Raw genomic sequence first — 14,293 nt, 5'->3', positions numbered from 1 at the left:
GCCACGTAAGCGCCAAGCCAAAGTCGGTCACGCAAACTTTGCATGCATCAATCAATCATTATTTGACACGTGTACCTGAAAATTACGGAGGATCTTTGCCTATAAATAGGTCATTGGGTCACCACATTACATCATTCATTAATTCATTCAGTCACTTATGGCAGAGAACACACTTTCTCTCTCACACAGTAATTTCTCACTCTAGAACTCACCACTTAGCAAAATATGCTGGACGGGTCACTTTACAGTTTGGTCCCGGAAGATTGATAAGGCCACCCCATGGAAAACTCGTCCGTGATTCGGGTCTGCGGGGATTTTTCTGAGGGAAAACATCAATCGACAATATATCCCACCTCGTTGAGCAGTTCTAGTATTGTACTAGTATATATTAGCTGCTAGCCGAAAAATAGTACCAACACCTATTAGAAAAAATGATATCAGTACATGCAGAACCTTTAAGAATAATTGAAAGGTAAATTCAACCGAAAAGATACGATCTTCTTGCAGGTAATTCAAACTTGAATATGGAGGAATGAGATGGAGTGAAGAAACATAATGTAAAACTTTTTTTAAAAAAAAGCAATCCAAAACAGAAAGAAATACACACGATATAGGAAGCAATGAAAGCTATACAGCACGACGACAGATCAATATCTAACTTTTTGCTATTTCGATTATGCTAGACAAATTTATCCATGATCATCAATTAGGTTTGGTTTCGAGATCCATTGCAGCCCGTCCATAGAATAGAGCCGCTCATTCCCTTTTTCATTATCATTTGATCACAGCCTTTGATTTATCATTATCAATTTTGACAACATAAATTTAGAGTTAATTTGGTGTATGAGAGATCTGTAAAAAGGAAAGAGATAAAGTTTTTTTGAAAAAGGGATTTACTAACTTCCGTTTTGTTTTTTGTTTTTAATTACTGTAATTAATTTATTAATTGCATTTTACAACTAAACGTCTGTTGCTAAAAGTATTTTGTAACACTGGCAATTTTTTTTATAACACATCAGAAGACAACGATTAACAGAAGCATTCAGATTAACATTTACAAAAGGACACGGTTTAAAGTTAATCCATATTTATTACAAAACCATTATTAAATCCAACATTACATAAAACATTGTTACATAACAACAATAACTGACTCTGGTCACAACCAGTTTTAAAACGAAGTAAGAAAACATCACAGTTGGGTCTTGTCAAACATGTCTTCCAAGTCATCCATAACACCCATCCGACTAGCAGTACCTAAACCTACAAGGGGAGTAAATGTGGGGGTTAGCGCACCGCTAAGTAAATGGATACTATCTAACAGTCATAGCTTAAGTATCACACAAGCTATACACTACACATCATACACATGCTAACCACCAACTAGCATACAAGAAAGACAATATGAGGATCGGCGGCTTGTAAGAGCACACGACTCCTAGCTGATCGGGCTATTACCTACCGATAGTCCTTGCTACTCGATTCATAGCATAGTTATCGGACGTAGGGGATGCGTCATTCAAAACTATACTCCACAATCAGTAGCACTTGGACCCAACCTCCTCAGGCTCGGTTGACCTCATACGAACTCTAACCTCCACAGGCCCGGTTACGAGTCCCCAGCCTCCTCCGGACCTGTTGGTGTCAAACATAGTGCGCACATAATATCACATAGTAACAATAAGTGTGCAATCAACAACTAAGCATGGCAATATCACCAAATCAAAGCATGGTAAAAGAGTTAATCACAGTAGCATGACATGCTACTTAAACTCTATCCGGAGATAGACCCACTTACCAATCACCAGCTTCAGCTCAGGTATCTAACTCTGAGCTTCCTCCTTGTTCTTATCTCCTGAGAATAATATAAACCAAGTCAGTAAGTGTTCTAATCAAAATTAGACACACGGACATCATAACATCTAGTATGCACCAATTAGTAAAACTTCACTCCCAAAGTCCATCGGCCGATTGACAAAGACAATCGGCCGACCATCGCCAGACCATCGAGCGATGGTCTACCCACTGGTCGAGCGTCTAATTTAAAACACTATCCGAAGGACTTCCACCATCGGTCAACGACCATCGGCCAGTTGTCAATCACCATTAGTCGATGGTCGAAGACCATCGGCCGAAGGTAGTTCATCAGCTGCAGCAGCAGCAAAGTTACGGGTTTCAAGCAAAAATCACCAAATCTCGATCTTGGACCTGGTTTTGACCTCAAAATCGACCACATCTTGTACACAAAACATTTAGGGACATAAACCCACAACTTTAACACACAAAAGCATCAAATTTGGACATTTTTACTCCAAAACCACTTTTAACAAAAACCTAATTTTAAACCCAAATAAAACACCACATGAAATTCAACAAATCTTACCTTGATAGATTCATAACGACACAAGGAATCAATTTATTAACACAATTCAAGACCAAATCGTGATTCAAGGATTTAGGGTTTTTAAGTGAGGAAGTGCTAGGTGCGTGACAATGAGAAAGAGGAAAGAAAGAAATGAACTCAAAGCCAGCTGGTATAACACTTAGCCGTGTTATATCACTGTAAGTAACTAGGGGGTGAATAGTTACTCAATACGGTTTTTAAAACTTTTTTAATGATCAACGAGATTTGAATAATCCTTGATCACTTTAATCAACTCAAACCAATGTGTGACCTGTTTATGTTTGTAGTAATGCAGAATGTAAAGTAAAGAACATAAACACAAGGATTTATAGTGGTTCGGGTGGATGTTAACTAATCCACCTTAATCCACTCCCGGATTCACTAATCGGGAGTTTTGCTTCACTAAGCATTTTTCTCCAAATCCGATGGAGATCTGATTTACAAGCCTTGTACTTCTTCTCAGACAGCAAACCTAATCCCTCTATCCCTTTGAAAGATTACCTCCAACTTAGATCAACTTGTCTTCACCTTAGACAAGTATTAATCCGTAATGGGATTAATCAACTCCTAGTTCCCTTTAAGGAAGATGATAACTAAGCTAGCATATGCTTCAAATTACATAGTACAAAGACTCACCCTTTCTAGTGATGACAATTCTAAGACAATTCTAAGGATTAATACAACATTATGTAAACTCACAAAGATAGAAATTTGAAAGTAAGTTTACAAAACCCCTTCTATAATATATGAGATTATAGAACTTCTCTTGCTAATCATAAACATATGTATAAGTGTTATGTTCTTGTGATTCTCTAATGATTTGAAGTTGTAGCATGCAAGAGGTCCAAGTATTCAAAGTTCTCCAAGTCTTGCTATTTATATGGAGAGATAAAAAAAACTAGTCGTTGCTGCAGCTGGGACCACACTTGACCGTGGATCGATCGCACGCGGTCCAGTCCAAAACACTTATCCATTATATAGCAGTTTGAATCAGTTTTGAACATTAATTTTCGGACTATTTATTTCATTTATCACTTGCAAAAGATACCCAACATCCTATACCAGTACTATATGCGTTAAATGTTCATATACCTTGGATTATTGCCTTGATAGTGACTTGTCATGCTCAAAGTTGAAAGTCTAACATTCTTGGATACAAGTCATGATAATCATTTGAGACAATCTTAGTTTTGTCATAATCTTTTGTTTGTAATTAACACATTTGCTAAATCTCTATTGGTTGGTCAACATGTCTTTGATGACAACAACCCACTTTAATCACAAAGCATGCTAGTATTCAAATTTAAACTTGTTTGTGAATTAATTAAGTGCGTTTAACAATTTAAACAAGTAATATCAATTAAGAATGTTGTAAGACATCAAGTTAAATTAAGTCAAATCCATTCATAAACTTTATTTTAGACTTAAGCAAACCTATGTGTGTTAATGATTCATTGTCTTTCTAAGATTACTAGATTATGACATATTAAGCATTATCCAAGTAGTATATATTGAAGTAGTCCAAATACAAGTTGATTGAATTCCAACTTGTAACACATAGCAAGACAAGGTTCATAAATATACATATGAAGTAACTACTTACCATTTAGCATTTAGCACATAGTTAACTAATACACATGTATTAATAGCAAGTAGTCAAGTAATATTCATGTAATGACTAGTAATAGATCACTAATTAATCTAGGATTAAACGTATAGTGATAACATAGCATTGAATTTAGGCTATGTAAGTTTTACTTGCAAAGTGGCTTTTGCTAGATTAATGTATAAGTATACATTAATGTCCAACACATGTACATGAAAGGAGCAACTCTTGGTTGGGACTTGGTGACCATCCTAAGTATGTCTAGACACATTTTAGATGTACATGTTTTCCTATAACATTTATGTGTTATCCTTAATCAAGGCTTAATCATCATTAAGGTGTCATTAGGTGTAATTAACCAAGATTCGTGTTCTAGTGACCAAAATTCCTTTGGGTATAAAGGAGGCAACTATTCTAAGCATGTTTAAACAAGTTTCATAAATTATAGATGCCTCGAAGTGGTCGAACTATAATCGATGGAAATTAGGACGGAATCTTTTACGGTCGACCCACGGTTGACCGTGGAGTCGACCGTGCACGCTTAGTTTCATAAACCAGGGTGCAAAGTTCCACAGTCTGACCTGCAGTCGACCATGGACCTAACTGTGTAGCTTACATTTTCCTTTTATGCTTTGTTTGGTTTTGGTATCACCTTCTATTTATGTGCATATTTCATCATCAAAACACTTATTGTTATGGGATAAGATTAGTATAGTCATTAATCATAATCCCGCATTAACCCACATTCTCCCCCTTGAATCGTACACGGTGGAAAAATAACAACCACAACATATAAAGCACACAACACACAAATTTTATTCATCCCTAGAAAGGAGTACACATATGAGCACCAAACATGGTGGGAACAAATAAAATAGCACACAAAGAGTAAATACTCTTATTCAAGACAACATAAGAAAACAACATACATAGTATCTCATATGAGATAGCAAGAAATCATGATCGTATTACACGCCATGTGCTTCATCTGCATGATTTTAGGTTGTCTGAGACATCGCCTTGTGTGGATCACTAGGAGTACTAGATGAAGAAGAATAGTTGATAAGTAGATCAAGATACTTGAAGATGCGTGTGAGTCGTGCCCCATAGGGAAGTGATTGTGATGGATCTTGCTTCAGATCATTCATTCGGGAAGCCATTAGGAAGGCAATGTTGACCGGTATTTACTGATTTAGATACCACATAAGTCCTAGTTCAGTCACCGATAAACGGTCATCATCATCTTTGCGAAAGAAGATGTTGTGGCGAATGATTGCCTTACATGTCTCATGTTTAATCTGAAAGTCAGTGTCAAGAAGGCCCTCTTGATAAAGTGTGCTTAGTTTGAGATTTGGATTGCGAAAAAGAGAAGTGAGTGCCCTTCGTGGAATGAACCGAGGTAGGAGTTGTATACGATTTTGGGTAGTATAGAATTCAACTCCTCTAGATGTCACTTTGAGCATCTTCCCGAATTGTTTAAGTGTCAAGAGATATTCTTGATCAAACATTTTGAATTTCACTATGTGATTAGAGGTGAATTCAAAGTTTGAGTAGAATTCTTTGACAAGTGAGGGAAAGACATGAGTCTCAAGCATTAGAAATGACTCCCATCCTCCTTTAACAAACTCCTTTTGAGTAGTAGAATAGTCATAGAAGAATACTTCACATTCTTCTTGTATGAGTCTTGAGTCATTACAAGATGTTTTCTTCATGTCATTAGAGGTTTTATCAAAGACTCTAGACACTTTAAGATTTGAGTGATGCTTAGAGTTGGAAAAAAGGAATGGTTTAGAGGAACTCATTGCTTTAGGGTGCATGATGTTCTTTAGTGACCTTCCTTTAGACGGAGTAGAGATTTGAATGACTTTTCATCATCCTGGGTGATTGATTCATCCAAGAATTTCCAATCACAATTAATTGTGATTGTATTTGGTCATTGTATACAGAGAAATAACATTAATTGAAAGTTGTTCCATATTTAATGAAAACAGCAAAAGAAATGTCAGATACACTGTGGCTGACATCACGGTTGACTGTGGTTCGACAGTGTTGGGTCTGTGTGCAAATTTTTAAGATGAAATAACATGCATTCAAGACAAGGTTCAAATAAAGATAGTATAAATTACCGACATAATTAAAACATGTTTTTAACACACGTCAAATCTCTCAATCACTCTCATCATCAACGTTTCCACTTGATCCTCATGTGAGTGACCTCAACACCCCCTTCAAGAACTTCTTCATCTTCGACTGTTTCTTCATGTTCTTGATCTAATTTCTGTAAATGTGATCAAGTTTTCCATCAAAGTCCAAGTTACTTATGGGTTCAGCTGTTGCTTCTTCATCACTATACGAGATTTCAATTGTCCTTTTGCTTGACTCACTCGGGCCTGCTTCATCATCGTTTTTCCTCTTTCTCGAAGATGGTGTTTTCGAGATTCCTAGCCTCTTGATGGGATCAAGTGTGGGTGGATGAGAATGAGGATGAGTACTTTCGAGGTGCTCGAATAGTTTATTGAGATGCATTCCATAAGAAAGTGCTTGATGCATTCATGCGATATACATCTTTTACCCTCTAAATTTATATTTGATTCAAACACTACAATCAAGCACACACAACTAACGAGCACTTAGAACCCGGTTATTATAGCACTTTAATGTAAGTATTCTTATCAAGTTCGTCCCAAGGGAAGCGGTGTAATTCGGATATTTGAAACTATCAATTGTCCTAGGGTTTGTTTGATTGGGTTGGGGGGGGGGGGGGGGGTTCGATTGATATCAACTAACAACTAAAACTTGCGCAATTAAACAAACCTAAATTTATAAATTAAACTAGTAGCAAGAAACAAGTAGTGAAGTATTAACACTTAAAATAAATTAATTAAAATGTGTTCACTTATCTAATCCTCTCTATGCTTGGCTTGCCCCGTTTTGCCTATTTTGCTATCTTATTAGTTGTTGAACTATTAAATATTTAGCATCACTACTAAACCTCAAATCAAATGATACTCCGCGAATTCATATAAGCTTTATATTCTAAGATCAAGTTAAGCATGATTTGGTCATTGAGATTGAGCTTGGGTTGAAATCACTTAAAACCCCCAACTATCGAAATCACTTAAGATAATCAGCATTACTATGTTGACTAGAGGCCAATTGAAAACCAGCCTAGATTAAGAACACATTCACTTGCAATTCCAAAGCTAGTTGTCTAGATCACCTAAGGTGTTAAAGCACATATTGATTCACTTCTCAAATCACTAAGAGAGCTACACAACATAGGTAATCAAAGTCAAGCCTAAAACAAACTCATAGCAATGGATCTTTAGCTAACTCAACAACACATGATCATGTAATTCATTCAAACAACAATTATCAATTAATTTGGGGCAAACACTAGCATTAGAGATTCATAGATAAGCAAACACAAGAGATTTAGCCAATCATAGCTAAAATTAAACTAATAATAAGCATAGAAATGTAAATCATCATCATCTTCAAGTTATTACAAGTAATCAATGCAAAATATGAAAAGTAAAGTGAAGATTACAACCCAAAATGTAAAGAAGATGAAGATCTAAGCTAAACAATGATGAATCTTGAGCTAGCTTCCTTGAATCCACCCTTAAACACCAATGGATGATGAAATTAGGGTTTTGTATGTGAAATTCGGGCCTTAAGCAGCTGCTCCCTAAGATGCATATGAAAAATGACCTAATCTTGTTCCTTTTATAGTGCTGAAAATCTAGGCTAAAACAGCGACAGGAGCGCCGCTTTTGGTCAGGAGCGGCGCTTTTGGCTTTAATGAGGAGCAGCGCTTTTGATCAGGAACGCCGCTTTTAGCTCTAAACAGGGACGACGCTTTTGTTGAGGAGCCACACTTTTGGCTGAATAGGAGCGGCGCTTTTCACTGTAGGAACGGTGATTTTGCTCACTGGAGGAAAATGGAGCTGAAATGTAAATGAGAACGTCGCTTTTTCAGTTGGTGTGGCGCTTTTGGCTCACAGGAGCGGCGCTCTTGAATGAGGAGCGGCGCTTTTGATGCTGATTCCGCACTTACCATTTCCTTAGCCAATTTTGCCCAAGATTTGGTCAATTTTACACCAAATCAACTCCTTAGCCCTTAATTAACCATTTAGCTCAATAGCACATAAAATAGGCTCCAAGATAGTCATAAACCGAGCAAAGTGAGGTAGATATCGCGAAATAAAACATATATAAATGGAGCGATATCAAACCACCTACATTTGAATCTTTGCTTGTCCTCGAGCAAACAATTGACCAAACAAGCTTTGGAGATAGAGAACAAATAAGTGAACAATGCCAAAGCACAAGAAGGTTAAGCTCAAAATGATACCTTTCATGAATATGCACTAGATGGCTATAGTGTTCTCCAAAACTTGCACTTGCTTGGACCAAGCACAATCATCCTCTTCTTCTACTTACACAAGCTTAACTCAAGCTCCAAATAATATCTTCAATAGCATAACTCCAAATAAGCTTCAAATCTTCAATCCTCAAACACTAACATAAACATAATTCAAGCCTAAGTCTACCCGAACCAATCATGCCCCCGATCAAAGTCAACTTCATCTACGAGAAGGTCATCAAACACCAATCACAAAGTATCAAATCATTACAAACTCGAACTTGACCTCCTTGACCTTGACCAAATATGTAGGATTCACGGGATAGCCATAAACTCATCAAACAAATCGATCATATCAAATATAAGCCTACTCGAACAAACTCAAAGTGTACCCAAAATATGTAAAATGCACCCCAAAATAAATAAGGGCCATGAAAATAGTACACATCACCACTAATCATGAAATGCATCATGTAAAGAATACGCTTCCAAAAAAATGCTTACCTCGTCAATCCGCAATGGCTATCCCTCTTCCACCTCCATGCCCTCAAAACACCTATTTTAGTCAATTCCAATAATGATCATCAATTCCAAATATATGCCGTCAATTCCAATTGATAATCGTCAATTCCAAGAATAGGTTTAAGGTAGGTGTGCCAAAGGTAAAGGACTGGGTACCCCACCTTTATTTGGTTACCCGGGCATGGGGTAACTGACACTCATCAAGCTTTCTATCACAACTCTATGGTTTCTCTCATAGTAGAGCGAAAGCATTGACGGTGGTTCATGGAATTAGGGCCCCACGTGGCTAAATAAGAGAGTCCGCCAATTCCAAATTTTTGAAGCACTAGGAAGACTTTAACTTCCTTTCAAATAATCGAGCTTGACTTGGGAGACTTTACTCCCAAGCTTGGAACAAACATAACTTGGAAGACTTTACTTCCAAGTTTGGAAGACTTTACTTCCAAAATGAGATGATACTTATCTACTTCCCACATAAAAAGCTTTTATGCTTATTTTAAGAAAAGCTAGGAAGTAGTTACTACCTATCCATTAATTTCATGCGCAAGGGTGCCATAGCTTTTGGCTATGGGTTGTGTTGTCTAGCAACACTAGCACGAAGCCATTGTTCCTAAAAAGGATAGCACTTTGTGAAGCTCAAGGCTCCTCTTCCCACGGCACTTAGCATAGCTAAATGTAAAATGGTGTAGATTAGGAAGTCTCCTACACCAAGTGAATTAACCATTCAAGTTTATTTGAAACAGAAGAGAGTGGACTTTAATCACCGAACTTTTTGAAACTGGGAAGACTTTACTTCCTTAAGTTTTGAAAAACTTGGAAAGGACTTTACTTTTCCCCCAAAAATTTTGAATTTTTTTTTTTTACAAGTTTTAACCATTCTAGGTGTTTATGATATGAATTAGTGTAATGGTTAAAAACTTGTTCCAAAAATTGTTCGACAATGCAAGCTTTGAACTTTGTATCGCATGTGATACATTTACTCGAAATAGCTTCAAAATGGCCCAAAATTTTAACTCCCCCCTACATTTAGCGTATGCAATGCCCTCATTGCATTAAAGCGGTAGAATAAGTGAAAATGAGGGACATTTTGAAATAGAAAAGATGAGAGGAAAGAAAGCAAAAACCGGCGAAGATCAAGCGATCTTTGTTGTTACCATTCGAGAAACTTAATCACCAAGGGAATGCAAGCCGATGAGCTTGACGCCTGAACTTATTGCCAGGCTTGGATCAATCATCAATAAGGTGTACATGTCACTAAGAACCACAACAAGCAAGAACATACATACAACCACAAGAATATCCACACACGCCCATGTCAAATTATTACAATCATAGAGATGTTCATGTGTGAGAGTAGCAATATAAGTCTACTACCTCACACCGAATCGACCATTCAAAGTTTCACACACACAAATACCAAATTTAGTTAAGTTACATGCCAATTCAGAAGATAAATTGTTCACAAACCATGATGAAAATTTATTACCAAATTCCCGTTGAGTGTCGGCTTGACATCTAGACGCTCCTCCAAATACACTCATGATAACCCAACCGCTCCATGGGCACCTCCTCTGATTCATTGATATTCACCTTTAAGAACTTTGCGATGCGGGTCAAGTAATGACCACCAACACTTGGAATCCCGACTTCTCACCACTTGCGTCGAATAGATAACTTGCGATAAGGTTGGGAATGTGAATGTGCTTCTTCTTGTGGATAGCATGAATCAATCAAATATCAAACATTGTCATCTTATCAACATCCACTGTTCGGTGGAAGACCGAGTGAGCGATGAACCTTTGGATGCACCTAAGTATGGGGCTTTTGAGCGCACTTGGGACTAGATTATCGGGGGTTGGTTTGACATGACTAATTTCACTCCATGTTTGCTTGGGATCAAACTCATTTGGGTTGTAGGTTTCACATTTTGCCAAGTATGCAAAGGTTGAATCTGGATCAGAATTTGTGTAGAGACCTAGGCATGCTATGAATTGGGCCATGCTCATTTGCCATTCCTCACCCCCTAGCCTGAACCTGAGGTAGTTGCGGATCCATGGAGAGGCGACCTTGAAATCAACACTAAGAGTTGCTAAGAACTCACAGGTTAGCAATGGATAAACACTCTCTTTCATGTAAAGGAGCATCTCCCATGGGCGCATAACCTTATTATCCTGCTCAACCGTGAATGTTTCTCGAATTTGATGACCTAACCCAGCCAATTCGATCTCAGTCCAATAGATGTACCTTGCTGGGCACCCTGGCGTGTGAATTCTACTAATCACTTGATCTTGAGTTGTTTCATCCATTAAAATCACTTGCAACCACTCATGAACATCGGTGGATGTAAAACTTACCTCTCCTTTAGAAGTAGTTCCCTGCAATAGACTCAACAAACAATACGCGCAAAAATGTTTTCATGACATTAGCAACAATCAAATATATCGCATACAAACAATGGTGTGGAAATATGCCCCCTACATTTAATTTCAGGATAAGGCTTCAGAACATTCAATCATAAGTAACATGGCCTAATTGCAAAAAGTCAACTCTAGTCAAAGTCAAAAGTCAAATCAAGCTTAAAACTAGGAGCATGCATTTTAGTATAGCAATTAGCCAAATCAACACGCATAATAATTAACAAGCAAGGTTCAATTGCAATCACACCCCAATTGGACAAACTTAATCAAAAGTCAAAGAATCAAGAACCCTAAATTCAATTTAATCGCATAAAAGCATGAAAGTTGGTTTCTTTTTGATGTAGACATAACATAGAAAAACATAGAATGACCAATTGCATCATTACATTCTCAATTAAACATCATCTTTGAAAAACTCCCAAATTGGGAAGAACCCTAAAAATTCAAAGTGTAAATTTTTAAAATCAAGCATGCAAATCATGTTAGGAATCATGATAATAACAAGGATTCATCACCAATTTAGCATAAACATCATCGAATTCTTATAAATCTAGAAATAAGAAGAAACAAGAACATAGCAAGAATCATGCAAATAATTGAAGATAAGTGATAATGAAGCATGAATCTTACTTTACTCATGTTAGATGATGATTAAGATGCAAGAAATCTCCACAAAAGATGTTAATTTGGTGCAGGGGGCCAAAGTAGCTGACCTTTGGTCGCAATATGAGAGAATAAATGAAGTGGGTGGAGAAAATGAAGTGTTTGAGTCGTATTTAAAACTTGACAGCCAAGGTACAGGAGCGCCGCACCTGAAGTAGGAGCGTCGTTCCTGCAGTATTAAAAAGCGTCGCTTTTCAAATTAAAGCACCGCTATTGAGAAAACAAAAGCGCCGCTTTTCATAAGAAAAGCGCCGCTTTTCATAAGAAAAGCGCCGTTCTTGGCTACTGTCCATTTTTGGTCAAAAATCATAGGTTAAAGCGTCGCTAATGAAGTAGAAGCGTCGTTCTTAGAAGACCAGAAGCGTCGCTCCTAGGACAAAAGCGCCGCTTTTGTATCTGAAGCAGTTTTGCAGTTTTAAAATTCATTTCAACTCATTCAAAAGCTATTTTTGACGTTTTCCGATTTACCCAAATGCATGAAATGCAACTATATGCAAATGCAACCTATAAAAACATAATATCATACAAGTCTATATGAAATGCAATCCTAAATGCACAAATATACACAAGCGTGATTGTTTTGATCACGGGTCTATCACTTGACCCGTTTTAGCGCAAAGGTGTCATTTTGGGTAGAGCTTGACGTCATCAAGCTCAATAGCATTGATGTCATCAAGCTCAATAGCATTGATGTCATCTCTATAAACCTTCAATCTATGACCATTAACCTTAAAAATATTCCCATTCCCATATAACTCCACATAACCCGTAGGATAAGCTTTCTTAACAATGTACGGACCCGTCCATCTAGATTTCAACTTACCAGGTGAGAACTTAAAGCGGGAGTTGTAAACTAAGACCTTATCGTTGGGATTAAATTCTTTGTGACCTTTGAGTCGGGCATCGTGCCAACGCTTAGTTTTCTCTTTGTATACTAAAGAGTTATCATATGCCTCTAACCTAAGCTCCTCTAAATAATGCAATTGTGTCACCCATTTTTCCTTAGCTCTTTCTAGGTTTAGGTTTATCTCCTTAATTGCCCAAAATGCCTTGTGTTCAACCTCAACCGGAATATGACATGCCTTCCATACACTAGGCGAAAAGGTGTAGTTCCTATGGGTGTCTTATTGTAACACCCTAATTTTTTTTAATTTTTTTAATCACAGCGGAAGTACATTTAGTTACTAAAATAACCCTGGTTAATACTTACAAACCATAGTTAAAAAATCAACTTAGTTAATGTTATTACAATATTCCAAAACATCAGTGTTACGTGAAAACATCATTAAAATTGAAAACATCAGAGTTAATCACATAGTCAAACATGTCTTTTAACCCATCCGCAACACCCGTCCTAAGCAGCAGTACCTAAACCTGCAAGGGGTGGAAATGTAGGAGAATTAGCACAACTGCTAAGTGAATGGATACTATCTAACAGACCAAGCATAAGCAACTGAACATGCAAAGGCCATAAATATGCTAACGTCCTGAACTAGCATATAACAACAACTGATAATATGAGTATCGGCGGCTTGTACGAGCACACGACTTAGTTGATCAAGCTACAGTCTACTGATAGTCCGCTTTACTGACTCTACTGCATAACCGTCCAGACGACCTCACATCAACCATACCTTGCTACCTCAGTGGGTTCCCAACCTTGCCGCCTCGGTTGGTGTCCAACTAACAGTGCGCACATAATTTCACAGATATTCAGTCATGCAATCGTCCTAACTAGCATGAAAATATCTAACTACATATGGCAATCATACAAGGCATAAACATAATAATAAAGAGTCTGAACAAGTAGCGTGTCAGCTACTTAATACTCTATCCGGAGATAGACCCACTCACCGAATACCAGCAACTAGCTCAGATAATCTATCACTGAGCGGCTTCCTTATGCTTATCACCTGAACATAAGGTGAAGCAAGTTAGTTTCTGTCTGTTAACACAAAACAGCACAGTACCGTAAATCAGTCACAAAAAGCGACGCTAAATTCCACCTAACACTTATGTATTTTTAGAATTTACATCCTGATCATCATAAGTCATGCGGACAGCATAACGGCTAGAAAACAACTAAATTACACAATACTGCATCACTGATCTACATCTTTATGGTTGCACATGCATCCGTACGATTGCGAGTCCATCCGTACGGTTGCATAGTGCATCCGTACGATTTCACACTTTCTGCCCGGTTGCACCACACCACTGCATCCGTACGGTTGCACATGCACCCGTACGGATGCACCGTGTACCCGTACGGTTGCAAGTTGCAACCGTACGATTCTGTTCATCGAGCAACA

The sequence above is a fragment of the Rutidosis leptorrhynchoides genome, chromosome 3, assembly GCF_046630445.1.
Source record: "Rutidosis leptorrhynchoides isolate AG116_Rl617_1_P2 chromosome 3, CSIRO_AGI_Rlap_v1, whole genome shotgun sequence".
Taxonomy (NCBI): Eukaryota; Viridiplantae; Streptophyta; class Magnoliopsida; order Asterales; family Asteraceae; genus Rutidosis; species Rutidosis leptorrhynchoides.
This window is presented reverse-complemented; position numbering follows the sequence as displayed.